The 23,701-nt window shown below is 44.4% G+C and overlaps 1 protein-coding gene across 2 annotated transcripts in view; it reads left to right on the plus strand.

Moving 5' to 3' along the window:
- The first annotated feature begins 7,143 nt into the window (after positions 1–7,143).
- Positions 7,144–23,701, plus strand: part of ADORA2A (adenosine A2a receptor) — a 32,543-nt gene continuing 15,985 nt past the window's right edge. The window contains exon 1 of one of the 2 annotated variants that reach the window (XM_075167865.1): positions 7,144–7,208. The gene's annotated coding sequence lies outside the window, so the exon portion shown is untranslated. Of the gene's footprint in view, positions 7,209–7,527; positions 7,617–23,701 lie in introns of those variants that run through there. The other variant, XM_075167864.1, reaches the window with a different exon arrangement.

Consider the following 23,701-nt stretch of genomic DNA (forward strand, 5'->3'; position numbering starts at 1 on the left):
TGTTTTCTGAATGTTCAGCAATCCAGAAAATTCTTTGTTTCAGTAATGTTATTCTGCAAGAAAATGTCTCGTTTGTCCTTTCTTGAGGTGAAATATTCTCTCTGAATTTGAGCGGTTTACGAAAACTCTTCTTAGTTTTCAAAATGGATTCATATCCTGTTTTTAAGCATGTATCTTCAGTTTTCATACTTCTTTTAAAAATAAATGTTTTTAAAGTGTAGTGTAGTAAACTCATGACAGAAAATAGATGTTTTTCTTTTCTGTAGCAAGTGCATGACAGCATTGTAGAAGTGACTTGTACGCCTGCAACTGGCAGTCAGAAGGTCAAGAGAGAAGCAGGGAGCTGGACACAGGTCAGGCCTGAAGTATGCTGAAACAGTGGTCTCTGCACAATCTGTAGAGCTGCAACTTTCTTTCCCATCTCCACTGAAATAATATTCCCTAACTAAAGTTTTTTTCCAAGCTGTCACTAGAGAATTTTGTTAAAAATGTGAAACTAGCTCCATAAATGTGTTTAAGTTGAATATAATAAAATCAGTTAAATAATTTTGAAGGTCTTACTGTAATGAAAAACTGCAGCTATATGGAATAGTAAAATAAAAACCTCAGAAGCAACAGCAATATAATATTCCATTGTATTAAATCACAAAAACTTACATTGGAGTCATGGTTGTTCTGCAGTTAAATTCTGTATAGGAACTAGGTTAGCATTACAGAACTTTCAGCTAAAATTCTTATCATAAAGGGTTTCACAATTGCTTTGATCAACAGAAGAGACTTGGATTATACCATGTATGTTGGCAAGAGCTGTGTGTAGTTTCACGAAGTGCATAGACAAGAGGGGCTCATGAAGATGCAAGTTCTTCCCACACAAAATTCTTTTAAAACAGAGACACTAACTTATCATAAAAAGTTAACTCCCTTCTCCAGATGGGAAGTTATTAATAGCCAGCAGCTACTGTTAAATTTAAAAAAAAAAAAAAAAAAGCACGAAATTCTGCGCATTTCACATTGTTCACCCTCTCTTAACATCCTCACTTAGTGTTTTGTCTATGGTTCTTTTTTCAGCACTATCTTTCCTTGGGCCCAGCATTTGTGTTCTTCTCGTTTCTTAAACTGGTATGTTTTCTTTTTCGTCCTCAATAGTAAAGGCTGAGTGAGGTACAGAATTCTTTGAATTGCTTGAAAAGTAGTGATGGTATTGTGTAAAGGTCCAATACCTTCCGTATGAATTACTGCTTGATGCTGCAACCCAACACCTTGAATGGAGAAGTTAGCTAATTAGTGCCTCTATTCCCGGCAGTTCAAGATTAGAAGATCATTTATGTCTAATTAAATGTTTTTTATTAGCTTCACTTCTGTTAGAAAAGTTGCTTTGAAACTTCTCCCATGTGTCTTTGCTTAGAAAAAATTTTGTCTATGAACTATGAAAAAATACGTTTATGAAAAAAAGAAAAGTAGATAAGGGACTGGTGCCATCAATCCTAATCCAAGTTAAGGTTTTTACTAGTCTTTGTCTGCCATTTCCCTCTGTATCACCATGGTTTAACTCAACTATGTTTGTAGAATTGAATTTCTGTATATGAAATGCCCTGTTTGAAAAATACGATGTTGACTTTTCTTACATGTTCTTCGTCCTTCAGGATTTCCAGTTCTTTGGAACCTCCTTAATCTCATTATGAAAATAGGGTTGAACACAGTAGTGTCTTATCACAATATTTTTACTGCTAGACATTTGCATTGATTATATAGTGTGAGGAAATATTTGTGCTTCTCTCCAGTGCTGTGCATAGCTCACTCCCTTGTTTACGCTTCCTTTTCTTAAACGATTTTAGGCTCTTTCCTCATGCCAGAAGCCTAAAAGTTAAGCTCTTAAAAATGAAAGAAACTTGGGACGGAGACATAACAGTCTGGAGACAACTTCACTGACCTGTTGACAATATCATATTTTTCAAAAATAAACATCCCGCAGAGCACCAAAATGCCAGCATGTTAACACTGTGTGTCTCTGTGGGGCCACATTCAGAGTCCATCAACTGCAGTGGAGTACAGCCTAGGGTAAAGCCTGCGGTGCACATAACCAGTGTTATCTCTTGAAAAAGAAAATCACAACTTTGGAAGGTATGATCCTGAGGGGTGCTGAGCATCAGGAGTTTTGCAGTTCAGGAGCTGTTAGGTGGTCATTCCTTCCGAAAAATCTTTCCCAAAAATGGCTGGTCTAAAAATAATACTGCTGGACTATCATCCCAGCAGAGAAGAAATGTAAAGGGAAGGCATGCCGCAGTTTTCCTCTTGGCCAGAGGTACAAATGTTATACAGGCATTGGAACAGGATGCTAAAATACTAACTTAACTTTATAAACCCATGAAGTTCTATCATTTTGCACCAACATTTCCAGCACACACTATTCCCTAGCAGGGAGTGGTGGGAAGCAGGGTCAGTAGCTACTTTCTGTTTCCAATTTGTGTTGTGACAGAGCTTGGTTATATACAATGTGGATTTTGTCAAGTTAAATAAGGGTTGCGCTCTCATTGCTTCTTAGAATAAAATTAGAATAGTTTTAAGTGAAGAAGAAGTATCTGATTTCTGCTGGGCCTTCCAACTCCAACAGTTCATTTATTGTATAAAGGTAACTTCTATATATTACTATTATAGAAAATAAATAGCTGTTGCTCTGCAGCTCCCACATGATGATTCATGCTACCAGTTTTTCTTCTATTAATAGATAGTCTATAAAGAGTGCTTAAATTTAGATTGAACTCCATCTCATAGTCTGTCATGCTGAATAGCATTTAGAGAAATGAAGCTGCAGTCTGTTTGGGCAGTGCCTTTTACGGAGACTAGTCAAAATCTCAACATGAAATTACCGAAAATCCTTTCATTCCTGACCTAAGTGCAAATGGCAGGATTTAAACAGTGTTGTACACTTCCCTGTGAGCACAAATCTTACCTTGACTTTAGCTTGTTTTCCTCAAGCCTAGGTAGAAGTTGAACTCCTATGCTGGAATTGAACAGTTGTGAGAAGGCTTCCGTCTTTGACACAGAGGAGTGTCCTTCGTTAAGTTGTTAGCAATAAGCATTTCCAGCAAAAATTTCACATGTGTAACTTTGTTAAAGGACTCTCTCTTCAGAAAATCTAGCTTCTTTTTTTTTCAGTGTTGATTTTAAAATTGCTAACAAATATGTAATTTTGCACAATGTAAGAGAAATAAATGCATATATATACACATGTGGATTTTTATTTATACATATTTATCTATTTTTAATGTTGAAGGATTTGCTAGTGTTTTCAAAGGACCTCAAGTAACCCTGCCTCCATCCCTTCTCTTAGACTAACACAAGTGCCTTTCACTGCTTTGAGGAGATTCAGGCAGTATTTGTGGGAATGGGATTACGTACAAGTCAGAACACATAATTTGAAGTGTCCTGTTTAACAACATTGCATATGTGTGCTAATGCAATACCCATTTTGATGCCTTAAATGTAATTTCACATATATCAGATGATTCAGTCTGGTTAGAAAGAAAAATTTCATGATGGAGATGAGTTCCAAAACTGGTAAAGAGTAATTTCTTTCTTAAAGACAGAAATATTTTTTTCTATTTAAAAAAATATTAATTCTTCCAGATTCTGTTCTAGACAAACTGATGATCATTTTCAGTCCTTCACATGGAAGCTGCAATACATAGGTATGATTTTCCTGCTATCTTGCAGGGTGGCAGGCTGATTTTGATTATAGTCATTATAGATGAGTCTGTTCTGTGTTTATAGTGGCATCACTGACATGCCCAAGCAGACACTCGTGCAGTATCAGGAAAGAGAAGGGTGGGTTCCATGATAGGTCTCAAGTGTGAAGTTATCATCTGCTTTGCTCTCATCTTTTTGAAGGAAGCATTTCAAGATTTATTCTACACAGTCTTTCTAGAGTTTACTACTTCAGCTCAGTTGCTAAGTCTGAGAAGTGCAAATAGTGTCATATCACTGCTTTTCAGCTGCTCAAAATTCAGGAGTTTGGCTTGTTCAGTTAGGCGGTAGTGTGCAGTATGTTACTGCAACTTTGATTTTCAGGAATGAAAAATCCCTTCTTGGCTGTACACAGGAGAATCAGGTAACTTAATTTCTTTCCTTGCAGTACTGGACTTCTTTCAGCTCACAGCCTGAGCCAGCAGCAGGCTCTAGTCGGGTGGCAGTACCTTCCCTGTGGCTGCTGAGGCTGCTGGAAGGTGTTTTGTTTCTGGGTAGTTTCAGCCTACTTCTTCATGTAGTCCCTTCTCAAACTGTATCTGGCCACAGCAGTCGTAGTAATACTGGTTTTTTTCCTTCATGAGTGACTAAGAAGGGAAAGGAAGTTAGCGCGCTCTTGTACTGCTCCCCCTCCATGTATTATGAAAACAAAGAAGAAAATATAAAAGCTGATTGTATTCCTTACTGTCAATCTACTGTCATTGTTGGCCACTGGTAAGGGAGGGCATAAGTAGAAATATCTACAGGTAAGGGCAATACAAATTGAATATGCACAAGAAGAAATATCTGAAGAACGGTGCAGTTCTGATACTTGCCAGGGACAATAGCATAAAAATAATAGAAAACCAATTAATTTCTTAATTCAAAAGAAAGGCAACAGATCTATTCAGATCTTACTGTAGTAATGAAAGCTAACCTATCCAACTGCTAAATAGGACATAAAACAGCAACTGCTCATTATAAACACATTTACTTGTGCAGAAGTAAGAAATGAGCATGCAAAAGTAATAGAGGAACTGGCTCAGTTGCTCTGGGAGGTGTTAATACTGATTTTTAACATCTTGAAACATTGCAGAATTCCCAACTGCACAGAGAAAATCAGTAGGTGACAATGGGGACCTGATACGCCATCCAAACTGGAATGGCCAGTGAGAGAAGGAACCAGTGGTTTGGTGGTTTTGGTAGTAGTATCAGAATGCTTTTATGGGAAAAAAGTAATTTCTAAGAAATGTAAGAAGCTTGTCAAGGTGCCATTATCAACCAGCCCTGTGAAAACACTTGGACATTTGCTTTGGATCTTCTACAACTTGCTGATTTAAAAGAAAATCAACATGGTCTACATCAAATAATCTTAGAACTGATTAGCTGCAAAAACGTAAGAAGAGTTATAACTGGGAAAAGAAACATCCAATGAAGCATTTCTGGGGTCCTTCAAAGATATGTCAATCAACATCAGTGGCTCAGGAAACTTGTAAGATGATGTGTTGAGGATGGGACTGTTGGAAGAAACCAGCCTGATAGCTTAATAAAGGGAGCTGACTGCAGCAACTTTGTTTTTAATGTATTCAGGAACAAAATCATATTTAGAAACTCATCCCTGCTCCTTGAAAGTATTTTGATTCCCAGCTTTCATTTATTTCAGAGGGAGAGAGTTATTTGGATGTCTTTGAGGATCTGGGCCGAAGAGAGAGGCAACCTCTACAATATAGGAAACACTACCCTCGAAAGGAGCAACACTGAACAGACACAGCAGATCCTGGCAGACAGCTAATTGCTACAGCATGACACTTGCCATTCTAGTTCAAATACAATTGCACAGCATAAAATTTCATGGAGTATTAACTAGGAGTGGGAAAACACTACCTCTTGTATAGGACAAAAGTGAGACAATTACATGAACAGTGCCCGATTCTAGTGTCAGCATTTTTCAAAAAGCTTTGGCAGGCGGCATTTCTAAATTTATCAATATTGCACCATGTTTTGATGAGGCTTCTAAATTTCTCATAGTCTCCGATTTTTGCTTTTTCTCTTGACTTGGCTAGTCAATATATGTGGTCCTTAAAATCATTACGTGTTAGTGTGTGGTAGATTACTTCAGCCTTTTCTGTAACTTCCTGGGAAAAATGACTTTTTTTTTCTCCCTGCAGGATTCCCATTGTGTTTGGAGCAGCACTCTGTAGTTCATAGCTCAGGCAGTCCATGTACCAGCCTGCCTTCCTGTCTGGGTTAAGAGTGGAGGGGAGGACAGCACAGGTGCCAGATGCTGCTGCCAGTGCTAAATTTTTAATGCTTAGATGCTCATAGGTTTTGAGGTTGGTACTGAAGTGGCTGGTGCCAGTTCTGCTACTTTTTTCCTACTGCCTTGATACACCAAAAAAACTTAAAGCATCATTCAAGCTCTTACTGCCAGAGAAGGCTGGGTAAGCCAGTTGCCTGTCAGTCAAAGTAATATGCATAAGTTTCTGGCAGATGTGATGTGAGCAAAGCATCTCTGGGTTTGGGAATCCTGAAATAAAATATTTTATTGCACGGCACAAGCGTCCAAGCTGTGACAGTCCTCTGCGCTGAGGGGCCTGGGCTGGCTGTTGTTGAAATGAATCGGTTTTTCATAGGCTGAGGTCTGCCATGGGGTTGGTGGGAACTGTGGAGTCACGCTGGTGGTTTTTCCTGTTTGTAATGCCTAACCAATAGGAATGTGTGATAAATTACTTGCTGAGATGTAAAGTTGAAAAATAGAAATAAAAAAACTTAGAAGATATCGACAAAGAGCAGTGCATTCAAATTCTTGAGAGGTTCTCTCCCCGCTTCAAAATTGCTGTGAGATGAGTCATGGCTGTTCCCCAAGTCTGTTCCTGTGGAGGAACGGGAGATGGCTGGGGACATGCGGAGTCCCAAGGGGGACGCCACCACAGGCCTGACTCCGGGCAGGAAATGTATGTGTGCACACTGGTGGGATCCACAAAGACCTGCTCAGTGGGAAATGTGAAACTTCTGTAAAACATTTAATATCTTTACTGAACACTCTTCAACACTTCCAGAGTAATAATGCACAGGGTTTCCTTTTTGGTGATAGTAACAACAGTTAAGCAGAGAAGAGAAGAAACTCTTAAGTTTCTCTCTGCTTCTGCAGTGTTTCAGGGTATCTCCACACAGCACTGCACTGTGCCACTTGGTATAGCTGTAGACTCCCTGGGTGGGTTTTCCAGCCTGGAAAGAAATAGATGCTTAAAACAATGTATGGAGAAAGCCCTCCTTCCCTTTCCTACTTTCATTGTATGCAGATCAAGCACAGTAAAAGCCCGTTTCTGTCACTTGCAGGTCCCTTAAGACAAGAGCTGGATTCCTTGAAGTAAGTGGCAATCTCTCCTTCAACCGCGTTGCGAGATGCTGGTCCGGGCTGTCCTTGTTGGTGAAGGGCCTCCCAGTACCTAGCTACCGCCCGCAGCCCGTGTGCCGCCCGGCAGGTAAAGCCGCGGGGCTGCCGGGCGCCCGGCTCCCCGCACCGGCTCCCCCGCCGCTCGCTCGACCTTGGGGAGCTACTCCTGCGGCCGCGGGACCCGGCGAGGCTCGCCGCCTCCTTCCCGCTGGGGCAGGGGCTGCGGCCGGGAGCGGGGGGCGCCGCGCCCCTCGCCGCGGGCCGTTCCCCGCCGCCGCTCCCGCCCCGCGCCGCCCGCGCCGCCCTCCAGGGGGAGCCGCAGCCGCCGGCTCCGCGCCGCCGAGCTGCCCGCGTCCTGCAGCGGAGGGGGCCGCGGGGCGGGAGCGGGGCAGCGCCCGGCGGGCCGGCACCGCCACGGCCACACGCCTCCCGGGCGCGGCGGCGGAGGCGCGGTCGGTGCGGAGCGGTGCGGTGCGGAGCGGCGGCCCGAGGGCAGGTGGGTGATGCCGACGTCGCCGCGGCTGGGCTCCACGGTGAGGGGCGGCGGGTGCCCGGTGTGCAGCTCTCGGGCGGAGCGGGACCTCCCGGCCGGGGCGGGCTGCGGGTCTCGCCCTGCTGCCTCCTCCCGCCCGGGCGGTGCGGGCGGCCCCAGCACCCCGCTGGTGCATCCCGAGCCCGGCGGTCGCCGGTCCTGGGAGCCGCTGTGGGCAGCTCAACTTCCCTCGCGTCTTTCGCGGTGTTCGCGACAGCCTCCGTCCCTCTCCTCCCTCTCCCGCGAGTTTTAAAGGTGGCCGCCCGCTGTCCTCTCGCTGCTGCCTAACCCCCTGCCCCAAGACGGGGGCGATTTTTCTTTGCCACCGCTTTCCCCTGCCCCGGCTCGGATGGTTTTTTCACCGTGGAGCTGGTGTTCTTCACACCGTTCTGATTCCCAACTGTCAGTCCCCCGACACACCCCCACACTCCGAGATGTTTGCTCCACGGATCTTCCTTCAAACATCAAGTGCTGGACTTTGGCCCCCTGCACCCAGCCCTCCTTTTAGCCCTTGAGTTGGTATTTGTGCTTGTGCTTAATCATAAAATAGTGATTCCACAGGAGCACCCTGCATCCTGTAATCTTCTCTGTAGTGTTTAACAAAGGAGATTTCCATGCACTTTGCAATCACGCTAAGGGAAAATGGGCAGGCACTGAATAGATGGCATTAAACCTATGAGCAATCTTATCCCACTCCTTGCCCCTGAAAGCCCTGACCCTGCCTCATCTGCGTCAAGCGACTGAAACAGTTTTTCAGCGGTGTCCCTTCTGCTGTACCTGGGTGCTCTCTAAGCCTTGGTACCCAGCAAGTATGTTAGTGGAGCTGCCAGTCACAGAGGGGCCTGGTATCTCTGTGCTGAGGGGAGAGGGCAGATGAAGGAAAGGGGAAGAGGCTGCAAGGTGCCCGTTTTCTCCAGAGCTGTTGGGAGGATGTGTGAGAAGGCTTTCTGCCCTGGTGGACAAGGCTCTGGGGCCCTTCTGGGGTGAACTGCCCTCATGGAGGTGCAGGCAGTCCATCCTGGAAGAGCACACTGAGCAGGAGGTGCGTTCCTGCTGTGTATGTGTTGGTGTGTGGTGCCCTCAAAGGAGATGCTCCTGGGAGGAGATTTTTCTGCATGGTTGGTTGTGTGGTCTAAGAGTCACCCAGAAGCACCGCAGTTGCTTTAATGCTCTTTTATGTCCTGGAGCTTGGGGTAAGTTTCGAGTGCAGAGGTATTGCAGGCTTTGCTATAACTTGAAAGTAGTAAAGGTGGTCGAGCACCTTCTTCAAAACTGCCTTGGGCAGAGGGCCCACAGAGGAGACAGGAAGGGTTAACTTAAAGAGAACAACATGACTCACATTGTAAATAGCAGTTAATAGAATTGCCGTAACTACTTAAAATTATTTTCCTAAGCAGATGGTCAACTGTTAGATAACTCGATCTTTGGATGTATTTGTTTTCAGGTTTCTTATCAGGCTCCTAAGTCTCAGACCTGTGTAACTTAAGAACGGTAGTAATTGATAAATTCATTCTTCTGCATGAGAGAAACTCTAACAGAGAGAAAGCATGGCCAGCTCCTGCTGTTAGAGAGACACTCCCCAGAGCATATTGCCCAAGTGAAGTACAAAAAGATTAGATAAAGTGACCAATGGGGATGTGAGAAATATTTCAATTGAATTAGATCTGTGGAAGAAATATCTTATTTCGAATCTCAATAAAAAAGTCAATATAAATGTCACATATGTCAAAAGACTAGGAAAATTAAATCCTGTCTAATGTGGCAAATGGATTAAATTCTGAATTAACCAGGAAAGCTATAAGCCTCTGAATTTGTAGAGAAAACACGTGGGTACAAACTGCAAACATGTATATGTGTATATAAAATAAAAATGACCTATTCCAGGGTGCAGGGAGGGAAGAAAAAGACAAGCACGTCTCCTTTTTAATGCTGTTTAGATGATAAGTTTGTAATTTACACATGTACATAATCTGTCTCTCTTTCCATATGTATTTTTATACATAAAAAATAGAATCAGCATCGTCCTATGCCAGGTCAGGGGATGTCAGCCCAGTAATGATGTTTTTAGCCTCTGTCCTTCTGTCAGTGGGTGCAAAAGGCACTAAAGATGTGAGCTGAAAAGCCTCCTGCCAGGTCTCTCATGTTTGAGTTTCTATTTTTGTTGATATTTTAATAGGATGATTCCATAAGGGCTGCTGGCACTATTGCGTTTGGATGTAATCAACTTTTGAAAGCTATTAATCTTTTTTGTTTAATCTTCAGTAATGGATTTTATGTAGGGCCATGTGGTTAAGCCCTCTTAAGAACTACTGGGTAAAGCTCAGTCCAGCAGGAGGTTTGGAGGGACTGTTTTGAATCTTCACTCTTCCTTTCAGTTGTGTTTCTCTGAAGGGTCTGGGCTGGCTGGCTGAGTACATCCCCTTCAGTCTTGAGCCTGGCAGCTTTTCCATCTGGTGTGGAGGGAAAACCTCCCCCTTTACCACTTCCTTTCTGCCTGGGTGACTGATGGCTGTATGATTTCTTGTCTATACAGGATGTTTAAGGCTTCACAGATTTTCCACCAAAACACTTATTTTCACTATGCTTCAGCTCTTTGTTTCGGTTTGACACTTCTGCCCACATTTTTACATGTGAGATGGGACAAGTCATAGTGTGGCTGAGCTCTAAGAGTTCTGCGCAGCTGTGAGTGAGGTGTCCTGCAAAGTTCGTCCTTGTCTTCAGCTTGAACAGATTTTCCCTCTTCTTGTTCATTCTCTCCATCTGATCTGGATGGTGAATAACTGTAGGTCCTTCTTTACTGTGTGCTTTCCATGTAAAAATGGAGATGGGCTATTAAAGCTTTCTTTTTTGTTGGACTCTAAACCAAAAATCAAGAGATCTTGAGCTGTGTGTCAAGGAATCAGGGAGAATTCTCACAAGTCAATGGAGAGTTACTCCCTTTCATCGGGGTCTGGTATTTAGGACCAGAAAGCTTGGATGCCTTATGGATCACCTTCAGGTTTTGCATCAGTGCACCTGGAACAGCCTTGGCAAAGCTACTTGAACACAACAGCGCCAGTTCCTTGCCTTGGTACTCATTTTAAAAAGGCTGAGAAAGTTGCCTACTTAATCATAGAATCATAGAATCATAAAGGTTGGAAAAGACCTCTAAGATCATCGAGTCCAACCGTCAACCCAACACACCATGTCCACTAAACCATGTCCCTAAGCGCCTCATCTACACGTCTTTTAAACACTTCCAGGGATGGTGACTCAACCACTTCCCTGGGCAGCCTGTTGCAAGGCCTGACCACTCTTTCAGTAAAGAAATTTCTCCTAATGTCCAATCTAAACCTCCCTTGGCGCAACTTGAGGCCATTTCCTTTCGTCCTATCGCTTGTTACTTGGGAGAAGAGACCAACCCCCACCTCGCTACAACCTTTCAGGTAATTGTAGAGCGCAATGAGGTCTCCCCTCAGCCTCCTCTTCTCCAGGCTGAACACCCCCAGTTCCCTCAGCCGCTCCTCATCAGACTTGTGCTCCAGGCCCTTCACCAGCTTCGTTGCCCTCCTCTGGACACGCTCCAGCACCTCCATGTCCTTCTTGTAGTGAGGGGCCCCAAAACTGAACACAGTATTCGAGGTGCAGCCTCACCAGTGCCGAGTGCAGGGGCACGATCACCTCCCTACTCCTGCTGGCCACACTAGTTCTGATACAGGCCAGGATGCCATTTGCCTTCTTGGCCGCCTGAGCACACTGCCGGCTCATGTCCAACTGGCTGTCAATCAGCACCCCCAGGTCCTTTTCCTCTGGGCAGCTTTCCAGCCACTCTTCCCCAAGCCTGTAGCGTTGCCTGGGGTTGTTGTGGCCGAAGTGCAGGACCCGGCACTTGGCCTTGTTGAACCTCATGCAGTTGGCCTCAGCCCATCGATCCAGCCTGTCCAGGTCCCTCTGCAGAGCCTTCCTGCCCTCCAGCAGATCAACACTCCCGCCCAACTTGGTGTCGTCTGCAAACTTACTGAGGGAGCACTCGATCCCCTCGTCCAGATCGTTGATAAGGATATTGGAAAAGACCGGCCCCAGCACTGAGCCCTGGGGAACATCGCTCGTGACCGGCCACCAACTGGATTTAACTCCCATCACCACAACTCTCTGGGCTCGGCTGTCCAGCCAGTTTTTTACCCAGCAAAGAGTGGACCTGTCTAAGCCATGAGCTGCCAGCTTCTCTAGGAGAATGCTGTGGGAGACAGTGTCAAAGGCTTTACTGAAGTCCAGGTAGACCACATCCACAACCTTTCCCTCATCCACGAGGCAGGTCATCTGGTCATAGAAGGAGATCAGGTTGGTCAAGCAGGACCTGCCTTTCATGAACCCGTGCTGGCTGGGCCTGCTCCCTTGGTTGACCTGCACATGGCTTGTGAGCGCCCTCAAGATGAACCGCTCCATAATCTTCCCTGGCACCGAGGTCAGGCTGACAGGCCTGTACTTCCCCGGATCCTCTTTCCAGCCCTTCTTGTAGATGGGCGACACATTGGCAAGGCTCCAGTCGTCCGGGACCTCCCCTGTTAACCAGGACTGCTGATAAATGATGGAGAGTGGCTTGGCAAGCTCCTCTGCCAGCTCCCTCAGTACTCTTGGGTGGATCCCATCCCATCCCGTCCAGGTGGCATAGCAGGTTGTTAACTGCTTCCTCTTGGATTAGATGAGATGAGATGCTTGTGTAGCTGAATATTGAGGGTTGGTCTATTAGGGGTAAAGAACTGGCAGTACTCTGCCTTGGGAGGGCAAGAGGATCTGGGCAGATACACAGAAGGTGGTTTAACCTCTGAAGGCTTCAGTTTCCTCTATAGAATCGGAAGGTGCCTCTCCCCTCACAAAAGTTGCATCCGTGTAAGGAGTAATTCCTGGTTGTATGCCCTTTTTTTTTTCCTGAAGTAAATCTCTGTAGATCAGAATGGACAGATGGCACATACAACACTCAATTATGGAAAATATCCTCAGGAGGTACTTCGAGGTCATCTAATCCATGCTTCTGCCCAAAGGCAGGATCAGCTATGCTTTTGCCATTCCTGACAGCTCTTTCTCCATCCTGCTCCTAAAGACCTGCAGTGGAGATTCCTTACTTCCCTGGCGTGCAGGAAAGACCCTGATATCCAGCTTAAATCTCCTTTGCTGTAACTCATTCCTCATCCTGACCACAGTGGGCAACCCACAGAGGATCAGCAAAGAGTATTTAGAAGTGCTTCAGCAAATGCAGGTATTTGGTAAATGTGAGTGAATAAAGGTGTGATCTCTTTCACTCCTCAACCTGAGTTCTGCAAGGAGCAAATCAAATGAAATCTGGCTACCTTGTGCTTGGTATGGCTGGAGATCCACATAGCCTGTGGGAGGGATGGGGTAGGTAGGCTGCGGTACAGCTCCATATGGTGATGCAATTGCAAAGTTAGGATCAAGTTCTTTGGGTAAACACACAGCTACGAGGTTATGAAAAGAGCTCACGAGCCATTAAGTGCTTAGGAGAGTTCAGAGAAAAGCCAAACGCAACAAGATGGCTTCTGTAAAAATTACTTGTTCAGGGTGATCACTGCTGTTGTTAGGCAAAAGTGTTAACAGTGCTGTGGCATGTGTTTGAGTGAAAGCTTTGTCCCTTCCTGTTCAGGCGCCTGGGGCTTGATACGGGTGCTATAAACAGACATTTAGTGCTATGTGAGATGTCCCGATGGGGCTGGCAGAGAACAGGATAGGACCTAAGGGAGGTGCATGCCTTTCTAAAGTGACAGCAGAGGCTCAGGTGATAGCTTAGAGCACATTAGGCTTTACTGTTCTCTTATGTTTAAGCAACTAACTCAAACCTTATCAGTTTAGTTTATGACTTCTTCTGGAGAAAGGATGCTTTTCATCATTGGGCCTGTTGGTTGTTTATTAAAAACAAAAATTACCAGGTAGCATAAAATACAACATATCTTATGTAAAGTATATGCAAATGCCATTGTAGAAGATACACAAGAGCTGGAGTACTGGAGCCTCCTTGCCCACAAAGCAGCAGTAAATCTAGTGTCGGAAGGCCACACTTGAAATGCATGTTTTCGGGCTATTGCTGATGTTTTTTTGATTTTTGTTTTTTTGAAAAGGCCAAATAAAATAAGTAATTTGTTACAACTACAAATGCAGCAGTGGAAGGCAGGGTTTGAAAAGAAATGACAGCTACAAGACAGATGGTATTTATCTTAGATGATAAGTCAGGGGTTGCATACAGTAGGTTTATCACTATCTGACAGGTAACAAGATAAAGTCCAGGTGTTACATAGGGATGTGGAAAGATCTGAAACAGGAATAAAGAATACTTTACATAGCATTTTTAGGGAACATTTGCAAACAATGCATCTGAGACAATGGAGAAGTTAGCGGGGAGTGAAACTTCTTGTAGGGATGGTTTGAGCCAGGGATGGGGGAGGGAAAGGCATACAGAGGATGAGGGAATCTTCCTGTCCCTCTCTGATACAAGGAGAGGAAAGGGGGGTTTTCCTGAAGCTTTGGAGACGTGAGAAATGACATGTGGGCTCCTGTCTGTTTGTTGATTAGCATTTGTGATTCACTCAAGTCCGGGGTGGAAGGCACTCAGGCATTCTCGGGAGGCCTCTAGTACTTGCAGATTGGGGCTGTTTTATCTGCTGGCTAGCTGAGATACAGCGTTCTCTGTCTCCCTGTCCCCTGTGTTTATTCCAGGCGGTGCTGACAGGGACAGTTGTGGCTCCTTGTTCAGCAGCTCTTCAAGGAGGGCGGGAGAGGGATTGTTCACTGGTGAAGCCATTCGAAGCTCCTCTGAACCTGAGCCAGCGTCAGCTGGGGGTCACATCTGTGTATCTCCCTGGGCAAAGTCCCTCATGCGTTTGAGTGGGTAATGCTGTTCAAGAGAGGGAAGTGTAATTTGGTCTCATTCTGCTCTTTTAATGTGTCCCTTTGGGAGTGGTGAGGTTTGCACTATTTTCCTTGTTAGAAGTTTCTTTCCTCAATTAGTATTCAGACCTCATCAATTAGTATTCAGACTTCAGAGTCTCTCCCATTTTCCTCCTGGTTTTGCCTCTTTGGAGCTATTTTGTTTTGCATTTAGACTATTATGTTCTCCTCTCACTTCTTGTCTTCCCTTCCCCCCCCCCCTTTTTTTTTCTTACTAGGGGAGCATAAATGTTTCTGCTCTCTTTGCCTGTTCTGTAACGTTGGCCTGTTACCCACATCCCCCTTCTCGTACTGGGAAAGTCCTCTACAAACTGACCAATCATTTTGGTTTTTGAGGTTTCCCCAGAATAGGATTGTCAGATCCTGGTATGAATCAGTTGTTGAGGTTAAGGAGTTAAGGGAAGTAGGCTGTTAAATATCATATTCTGTGGTGATAACAACTTTGGTATCAGTATGAGATCCATATTCTTGGGCACAGACTGGGATTTTCCATAGGAAACATTTTCCAGGATAAAAGACAGCTAAGAGGTATGTGGCTCTTTAATATAATCTTCAGAAGAGAGGCACGTGATTGAAATTGATTTGAATAATTACAGTTTCCACATACGTCCGATCCACAGATCAGTGCCCAGGTTCAATGGGATGATGGAAAATAACATCAAACTGACTTGGGCTGGCACCAGCACCATTACAGTTCCTGGAGCATGTGTGGGGAAGCATGCTGACTTTTAAAAAGTTGCTTAAATGTTCTACAGTCTGGATTTTTGGCAAAAAATTACCTGTGCTAATGGCTACTTAGTCAGGGATTCCTTAAAATACCCTGATTCCAAAAAGTGCTTCCCTCCCAGAAATCAGGCCTTTTTAGCTGGACCTGTTAAAACTGAGGCACTTAACTTTGTCACCTAAAACACGTTCATCTTTTGTTTTATGTCATCCCGTGTCTTGCTAAATGCTGATCCAAACTCTGCTTGACTATTATGATTCATTTAGGATTCTAACATGGGTAGACATAGAGGATTCTGGTGGATTCGATGTAGTTATGTGATTCTTTTTCTCTGGTACAACTGTATGGTATCTGCTCTTGCAGGATATAGAAAGGTAACAAGCTGTATTCATGGGCTGAAGACTGGAAAGATGATTCGTTGACAGTTTTTGTTGTCTTTCCTACCCCATTCCTAAAGGGAAATCTTCCTTTTCCTCTATGTAGCCACAGTATAGCCTAGCTGTATGATTACAGCAGGCAAGAGATGGACACATTCACTTGGGAGAAACCATCCTAAAGTCTTGGGGATGTCTGTTCTGGGCACCTCCCTGGGATCCATTTCTGCTTGACTGACATCTTTTGTATTTAAAGTCAAATGCCACAGTCCCTAAGGAAGTTGCCTTCCAATCTTTTTTGGTTTATCCTTGTTCAGCAAGGTATGAGGATCGTGGTTGCCATGCATTTGAGAAATTATTGCAGGTTTCTTTACAGCTGGAGCTTTTTATGATCTCTTATTGTGCAGAAACTGTAAAATAACTTAAGTTTTCACAGGAGAAAAGGGCTGCTTCCCAAGCATGGTAGAGGTGTCTCTATTGTAGTGGGGTACTTGCTGCTGCTTTCCTTGCCTTTCTGCTTCCTCTAGACAAGCACACTAACTCACAAACAGCTAGCAAGTCCAGTAAAATGTTTTCTGAAGTGATTTATGAATGGCTGTTGGTTCTCCACTGCAATGGTTTGATGTAGAAGGAGAGAAAACGATGACTAGAAATGTCATTTTTGCCAGCAGTTGCATACTCTCTCCACCCCAGAACATCAGCATCTCTGGCCTGAGCAGTCAGAGGAGGAAGCAGGCAGAGGTAGCAGGCTGTTACTTGTAAGCGGATGTGCTTTTACCACAGCACAAGGACTTAGGAAACGAAGGAAGGAGTTCGTTAGAGTCCTCAGAGCACCAGCTAAACACTGAGACTTTGGGATGAATAAGCAGTGACACTGGAGAGTTCTTAATAAATCTGATTATAATGAAGGACTTGAAAAAAAAAGTTGCTTTGAGTACCTCTAGAAAGGCTTGTACTGGCATGGCTGACTGTGAGAGTGAAAATGCAAGTCACTTTGCAAGAGTGACAGAAGTATGGTGCAAGTCATAGTAAAGAGAAGAGGGAGGGATGAAGTAAGGGCACGTGGCCTTCAGACATCATCAGAGCATCAACTCCTCCTTATCCACAGAGGGTGGCAGAGTCCTAAAAATGGCTTAAATAGCTTTGAGACTGAGACAAAAACACTAACGGGATGATGAGGCGTGACAGAGCAAATAAGCATTAGCAAGTCAGGGTAAGCACCTTAAAAAATGGAAGAGGGAAAGTTGCTGGAAACAAACCAAGGAGGAGGAAAATCTGTTATTGTGGCTTTTGCCTGCTTTTGGGATGAGCACATAACACCAGCATTGTCACTCTGCCTAAATGCTTTTTCACTAGTAGCTGATTGACAGCCTGAGGTGAAATGAGTTGAGTAAAACATACTGGTGCACATCCTGGGGGTGCAAGGGAGCAGGACACACCCTGGGGCATGGGAGGAAATAGGGTTTCTTGTGTTGGCCAAAAATCAGCCGGTATTGCAAGGCATAGGGAGCACGTGCTCGATCCCTCAGATTGAGCCAGCAGTGAACAGCCCATATAGATCAAACGGCAGTCAGCGAGGTGGGCTGTGCAGGGGCAGAGGATGGGGGAGCTCTGGAGGTGTTCGGACGGGCTCTGCTGCCATGTCAGCGGGGCAGGCTCTGTGGAGCTCGGGCTGAGTGCTGCCGCTGTGTCACTGCTTAAATTGATAAGAGAAGGGAGCAAGTTGGGGAGGAAGGATGTGATGAGCTGTGTTAGCAACCCAGTGGAGACTTGACTGCTTTTTCATGCTGTGGGTGGGTATGAGCCAAACCACTTGGGTGGTAATGGGAGCTTCATGGTGAGTCCTCAGTAATAACCCTTGCTCAGAGGGGTCAGCATATGAGCTAATGCAGGTCATCACGGATGAGCTAATGCAGTGAGACATCTTTGCTTTGGCGCAGAGGCAGGTAGAATTTGCTTATCTCTGTTCAAATTGTACAGTGCCTTCATCAGGCTAGAGAAGGACAGCTGGGTAATCATTTTAAGTTACATGGAGAGAGATGGAAAGAGTTATATTCCTTCTACTGTAGTAGATAGGATGTTGGTTGACCTGGTACCACAGCACTCCGTGCACTCTAGTTGAGTGAGTTTTTGTTTCACTGGCAGAGCTTAGGCAAACACTACTTACAACCTGCAGAAGGACGGTGCTTGGAGGACAGGGAGCAGGGCTCGCAAGGCCTGGTGGAGAGCAAACCTGTAGTTAGAGAAGGCCAATAGGGTTTGGGAACAACTGGATAAAAATGCTGGAAAACAAACAGATGTACCCAATTCTCAACGCCTGTCTGGAAACTTCATATAGAAATGAGAGGTGAAGTCACCTCTGGAGAGAAGTCTACTCCATTATTTTAAAATATAGCAGAATGGATGCATTAGCAATATGATAAATATTTTCAGAGCAAATCTCTCCCTTGCCTGTATTTCTCAGTGGGTCACCTCTTCTTGATATCCTGTTTCCTCATTTCTCTTATTTTGTTCTTGAAGGAAACACTCCTTATGTATGAACGCAGCTGGCCTTAGTAGGGCTGTGGGGAGGCAAAGTTTGCTTTTGAGTTCTTCCCTCACACAGGAAAGGAAAACTGGATCCTCAGAGATATTGTGGATGATATTGGCAGTAGTAACTTGTTTCTGGCCATGGTACATGGTTTTAATTATCCTTTTTTACATGTCTGTCTTATGAAAGTTTATCCAAATGCTCTATTTTTTATTTTTGGAAATGCTACTGTAGGTAAATCAACATCATCAATCCTGGATACAAATGGTTTGCTCAAAAATCCAACATGTTTCTGTGCCTTTTGGCAATATAGTATTATGCCTGCTGCCCAGTGAGACTTTACTCTAGTGAGCACAGGGGAACCTTTTCCCTTTTGTTTGTTTGTTTGATCTGGGTTATTTAACTGCTAGTCATTCAGCCTTACTTAGTTTTGTCCTCCCTGGCTTTTTGTGACCATTAGAATGGGAATAATTACTCTGAGTTTTTTTTCTTGCTTTTAAACATTTATAACATCCACTTAGGAAAAAAAAAATGGTCAAATGTCTTCTGTTCTAGTCTTCTCTTCCGCTACTGCAGTAAGAATTAATCCACTTCTAGCTCTTGGAGGGCAGGAGGCAAAGCTGAAATACTGGTTTTGCATTAGCCATTCCTGTTAGCCAGCCCATCTGTGTTATGACCTTTGCTTGTTGTCCAGCGGGGTTTCACTTTTTGGGTGTTTTTGTGATTTTTATATGGGGTATAAGCAGGAGGAGAAGAAGGTATAATTTTATTATGCTTTTTGTTGCTGTCACTGCTGCAGCGGTATGGGTGTCTCTAGTAATCCCCTAGTCGATAAAGACTTTACACCCAGATTCACCGTGCTTGTTCTTGCTGTGAGTATAGCCTCCTTTTTTTGGCCTGGACTGCAGCAGAGATGGAAATGTAAAGCAGAAATGTTGCCCCTCTTCCTCATTTCTGAACTGACAAACAAAGATCAGGGGCAGTACAGATCTCTGAAGAGCCGTTTCTTTTGCCTTTCACAAGCACATGGAGTGAAGGTTTTAAGTCTTGGAGGGCTGCTGCTTTCCTATAAGAGGGGATTAGATCAAGATTAGTGAAGCTGAAGCCCTCATTTTACTCAGTATTTCTGGAGAATTTGCAAAGCCAATCCAGAAACCTTATTACCCCACTGTAGGGTTTACACTGGAGGAAGACTTCACTCCCCAAATAGAGACAAGCTCTGTGCTTCAAAAGATCCTTGGCCCTGCATTTTTTGCAGTCAGAGTGTTAGTGGCTCAGGTGATATTTTGGATGAAGTCTGGAACGATCTCCTGGAAGGGTCCAACTGCCCTGTGGAGCCCCTTGGTAGAACAAGGATTTCCAGACATCACCGTGTTCTGCACTTGTACGGGTGTCCACCCAGGCAGGTGTGCAGGGCATCTGTAACTCCAAGGAAGGTTGAGGGAAACTGCAAATGCTCCAGGTACCTGAAAATCAAGAGCAAGGTGTGCTGATAATTTTCCCTGCTTTGTTTCACTTGTATCCTTTGTTAACAAAGAGCAGTCTAGAGGGAAATAGTCTATTATTAATATTTAATTTCCTCCTATTACTGTAAGCAGATGACCTAAAAGATCATTTAGCCAGCAGCCAATAATAAAGCAAATAGGGGAACCAAAAAAGTATCTTAGTTAGATGGGTGATGCCTCCTTCCTCCTCTCTTTCCTGCCCCACCCAGCCACATCTCTTCATCCTTCAATAGGAGGCAGGAGCGAGGCTGCTCTCTGACAGCTCCGAGCACACTGGCTTTGTGTGAGCAGCCAGGACCATGGGGAAGCCGCTGTACGTGAGGTATTCATAAAATACTGAACTTCAGAAAGGAAACCATCGAGCAACACAGAAGAGTGCTAGTGCTGCCTTCCCTATCGTTCTCCCTGAAAGGACAGCTGTTTCCATTGTTTGACAGCCTGAGTTGTTTTGCGAATTTGTGTACTGCCCGTGAGCGCATTGGGCTCGTTTACTGTGACTTGATATTCTAAAGAAACAGGGAGAGACAAGATTTCTTAGAAACTTTGATTTAAAAGATAGGGAGATTCTCTTTGAGCTGAAGGGATTTCAAAGAAAGGATAAAAACTGAGAAGCATCTCCCCCTCCAGGCTTTGGAAAGTAGGAGATAAATGATTTAGCAGCACCAATTTTCTGCCTACAGCCATGTGTGAATTCAAGGGTTTTCCCTAAGGGAGTTAGGTAATCTGTACGTGGCTGGCACCTGGGAAGGGTCATGTTGTCAACAGGAGATGCTAGATTGTGATCTGTGGAATGAGCCTTGGTGAAGACTCCGCTATGGCCTCATGAGCTGCCTGCTGCCTTGCTTATCCCGTCCTGAAGCAGACAAGGAGAAACCAAACCTCTCTGGAGCCCAGGGAAGCTGCAGCCTGTCACTTACGTGCCCATAGACTGTCTTGGGTGCCCTGAGGGCTGCTGATCCCCTGGAGATTTTGCTAATGTCTGAGAGTAGCTGTCAAACTGAAGTATCACAGGCATTGTCATATATGTCAGCCTGGCACATGGAGCAGAGCGCGTGTCTTCTCTGTGCCAGTGTGACAGAGCACGGGCATACAAAACCGGGATACCTGAACTCATCCTGAAGGGTCCGAGAGCAGGAAATGAGCTTGTTTGAGGTGGGTGATTTGAACCAAACACTGGCCAAGGGCTCACCTCAATGCTTTTGGCACTCAGGAGAGAGAAGGGGCAACACCTTAGTCCAAAGCCAACTGGAGATGCCAAACAAAAGCTTGCTTAGGCTCCAGTGGTGAATTGCTTCATGGGAACGTGCTGTTCAGATGCTTTATTGAATTTTCAAAGAGCAGTTTTTCATTGGGGCTGAAATATGAGAGAGAACAGAGTGTTCCAAGTCACTAAAAACGAACAGAGCAACAGCTTTACAGGTTTGTGAGTGGCAAGAAAGGTTTATTTAATAATGGGAAAAGGCCGGAACATAGCCCAGGGTATCAAGAAAGAATTAATCCAATTAACAAAATAAAACACAGGCTTAAGAAGAAATACTAATTGTAGCTGTCCAGCAGGTTGTGTGATACAGGTTATTTTTCCTAAGCTTCAAGAAGCTTGCAATACTGATCCCTCAAGGGCCTGAGATGTTAAATATATACTTCCCCAGTGAGTAAAGCAGGTTGTTAATTAATTTTCTCTTGTCAGAGCTGGTTGCTAAACCTTTGGGTCTTGCATGAAGTAGGTGATTCCATAATAAATTTTGCATTGCCTTTGGATATATGTCTTCTTCTCTAGGTGGTCTGTATTTCATTTTGTCCCTGTGCAGTAAATTTCTAGCCATATGAGCAGAAAGACTGGGCCTGTTCTTGTTTTAAAGCAAGTTGCAAATACTGCTATGGTTAATGTCTTGTTATCACGTTGAGTGAAAGCTATAGCTTTCCTTGCGAGAGATGAATGAGGTGGGATGGGTGTGTTCAGGTCGAAGAGGGGAACCTCCCGGGTTGTGGCACCTTCTGTAAGTAGCAGGTGAGGCCTCTGATGTGCTGGGGTTGTGTGACTAATAATTGCTTTTTCTAACGTCTGTGGCTACTGCAGAAGCACCAGCACTGAAGCAGACACAAAATGTTTTGTCGTGGCTGGGACACCTGCTCAGCTCCGGTCATTTGTCTTCTGAGATGTGCTGGCTTTGCAGAACTCTCTAAGTGTTTTCCGGTCCATCTGGGAGCAGAGAGGGGTGGAAGGACACGTCCTCTTCTGGACATAATATCTCACAGATTGCTTCGGAATAAATGGCTAGTGCTTGGGTTGACGATTCAGGCCACTGTTTGTGAAGGGGGATGGGAAACAAGGGACCAAACAAATTCAAAGATAAAAAATTTGAAGTTAACATCAGACCATGAAACAAACAGTTGAAGTAGAAGGTTAAAAACTCTGTTGTGCCAGAAAACAGTATGTGATGTGGTCATTAAACTTCACATTCCAGCATTGTGCTTTTTCAGGATATGTGCAGAGCTGTAGGTAATTCCAGCTTTGTCTGGTGTTTAACGATTAGGGGGGGGACGGACCTCCACAGCATAGGTTTGTTACTGCCTTCCATGTCCTGTTTGAAAATGACTTTGAGATGAGTCAGGTTAAACAAAATGCATCTGGGATCATAATCCTGCTAAAATGGGGAAGAATATCCCAGTAATTTCACTTTGATCCTCTTCACTGAGGTGTATGTGGTAAGAACATGAGGTGCAAGAGCAACATAGCAGGACTTTAAGTAAATCCTCTCAGCATCAGGATTAACGTGACCAGTTCTCAGGCTGGCTCCTTTCAAAAAGCAGTTTCTTCAGTTCTTTTGACTTCATCTCAGAGTAGCTTGTGGGGGTGTTTATGGTGATTTTATTTTACATAGCAGTAGTTTTGGCCCAAGTGTGTCTTAGTAATTTGTTAAATTTTTCTAAACTTGTCCTGACACTGGAGTTTGGTCATGAGCTTGACCTGCATGGCAATATGTGGGCGTGCTGGGAAGTGGGGACACATACACTCCCCTCCATTGCCAGAGTATTACCCTGTTGCCGTCTCTGCTGCTGTGATGCTAAGGGACAGGGACTTGCCCCCGCTTGAGAGCCTTCAGGCACAGCTGTGTGTCGTACACCCGACAGGCACACACACTGTCTTTCTCTTACGGGCCCGTTTTGCCCACTGCTTCCCTTGTTTGGTTGGGTTTTTTTTCTCCTGCCATCTTTTTCCTGTCTTTTTTTCCCCTTTCTTGCTCACAGACACGCACAAAACACTGTTTATTTTTCATCTTGCCCTTTCTGTTTTCTCTCCCTCCAGATTTTCTTTATTTCTGTCTTATATTAATTCTAATCCCCTTCCTTGGAAGTCAGGCTGGGGGACGGGTTTAGTTTTCAGTATCACTGCTTTGAAACAAACCTATTGGGATTTGTAATGGACAATCAGATGCTAGCAGAGTGATGTAGGAGCATATCACCGACATCCCTGAAATTCAATAAAGTAGAAGCAATCTTTAGGAGGTCAGTGGAAAACAGGTGTTTTTGCTAAAGGAAGATCGACAATATAGAGACATCTTGGGGTTTTTTGTTCTTCAGCAAAGATTAAATGGATGATCTTTATCTTCCTCTTAATAGCTAGTTCACAAACTAATCTCTTCTGTTGATTTCTTCCACACAAACCAAACAAAACACATAAACAAGATTGCTGAAGGTGGAGAAAAAGCTAGGTTTCTGAAGCACATCCAAACCACCAAGAATCATTCACTCTCCTTTCAAATGCAGCATTAGCAATAGAGCTCTAAATCAATGAAAGGTCTAAAATTAGATTATAGTCCTGAGATCAGATGTGAATCACAAGTTAATCATATTTTCTTTTATTATCACTGCCTTTACCCTTTTATTTTATCCTGAGAAATTAGGTTTCTGACTTTAAAACAGAGTGAACTGTGAAGGTATGAAACCCTGCTGGGTTGACCACACCAGACCACCTGTGG

The sequence above is a fragment of the Calonectris borealis genome, chromosome 18, assembly GCF_964195595.1.
Source record: "Calonectris borealis chromosome 18, bCalBor7.hap1.2, whole genome shotgun sequence".
NCBI lineage: Eukaryota > Metazoa > Chordata > Aves > Procellariiformes > Procellariidae > Calonectris > Calonectris borealis.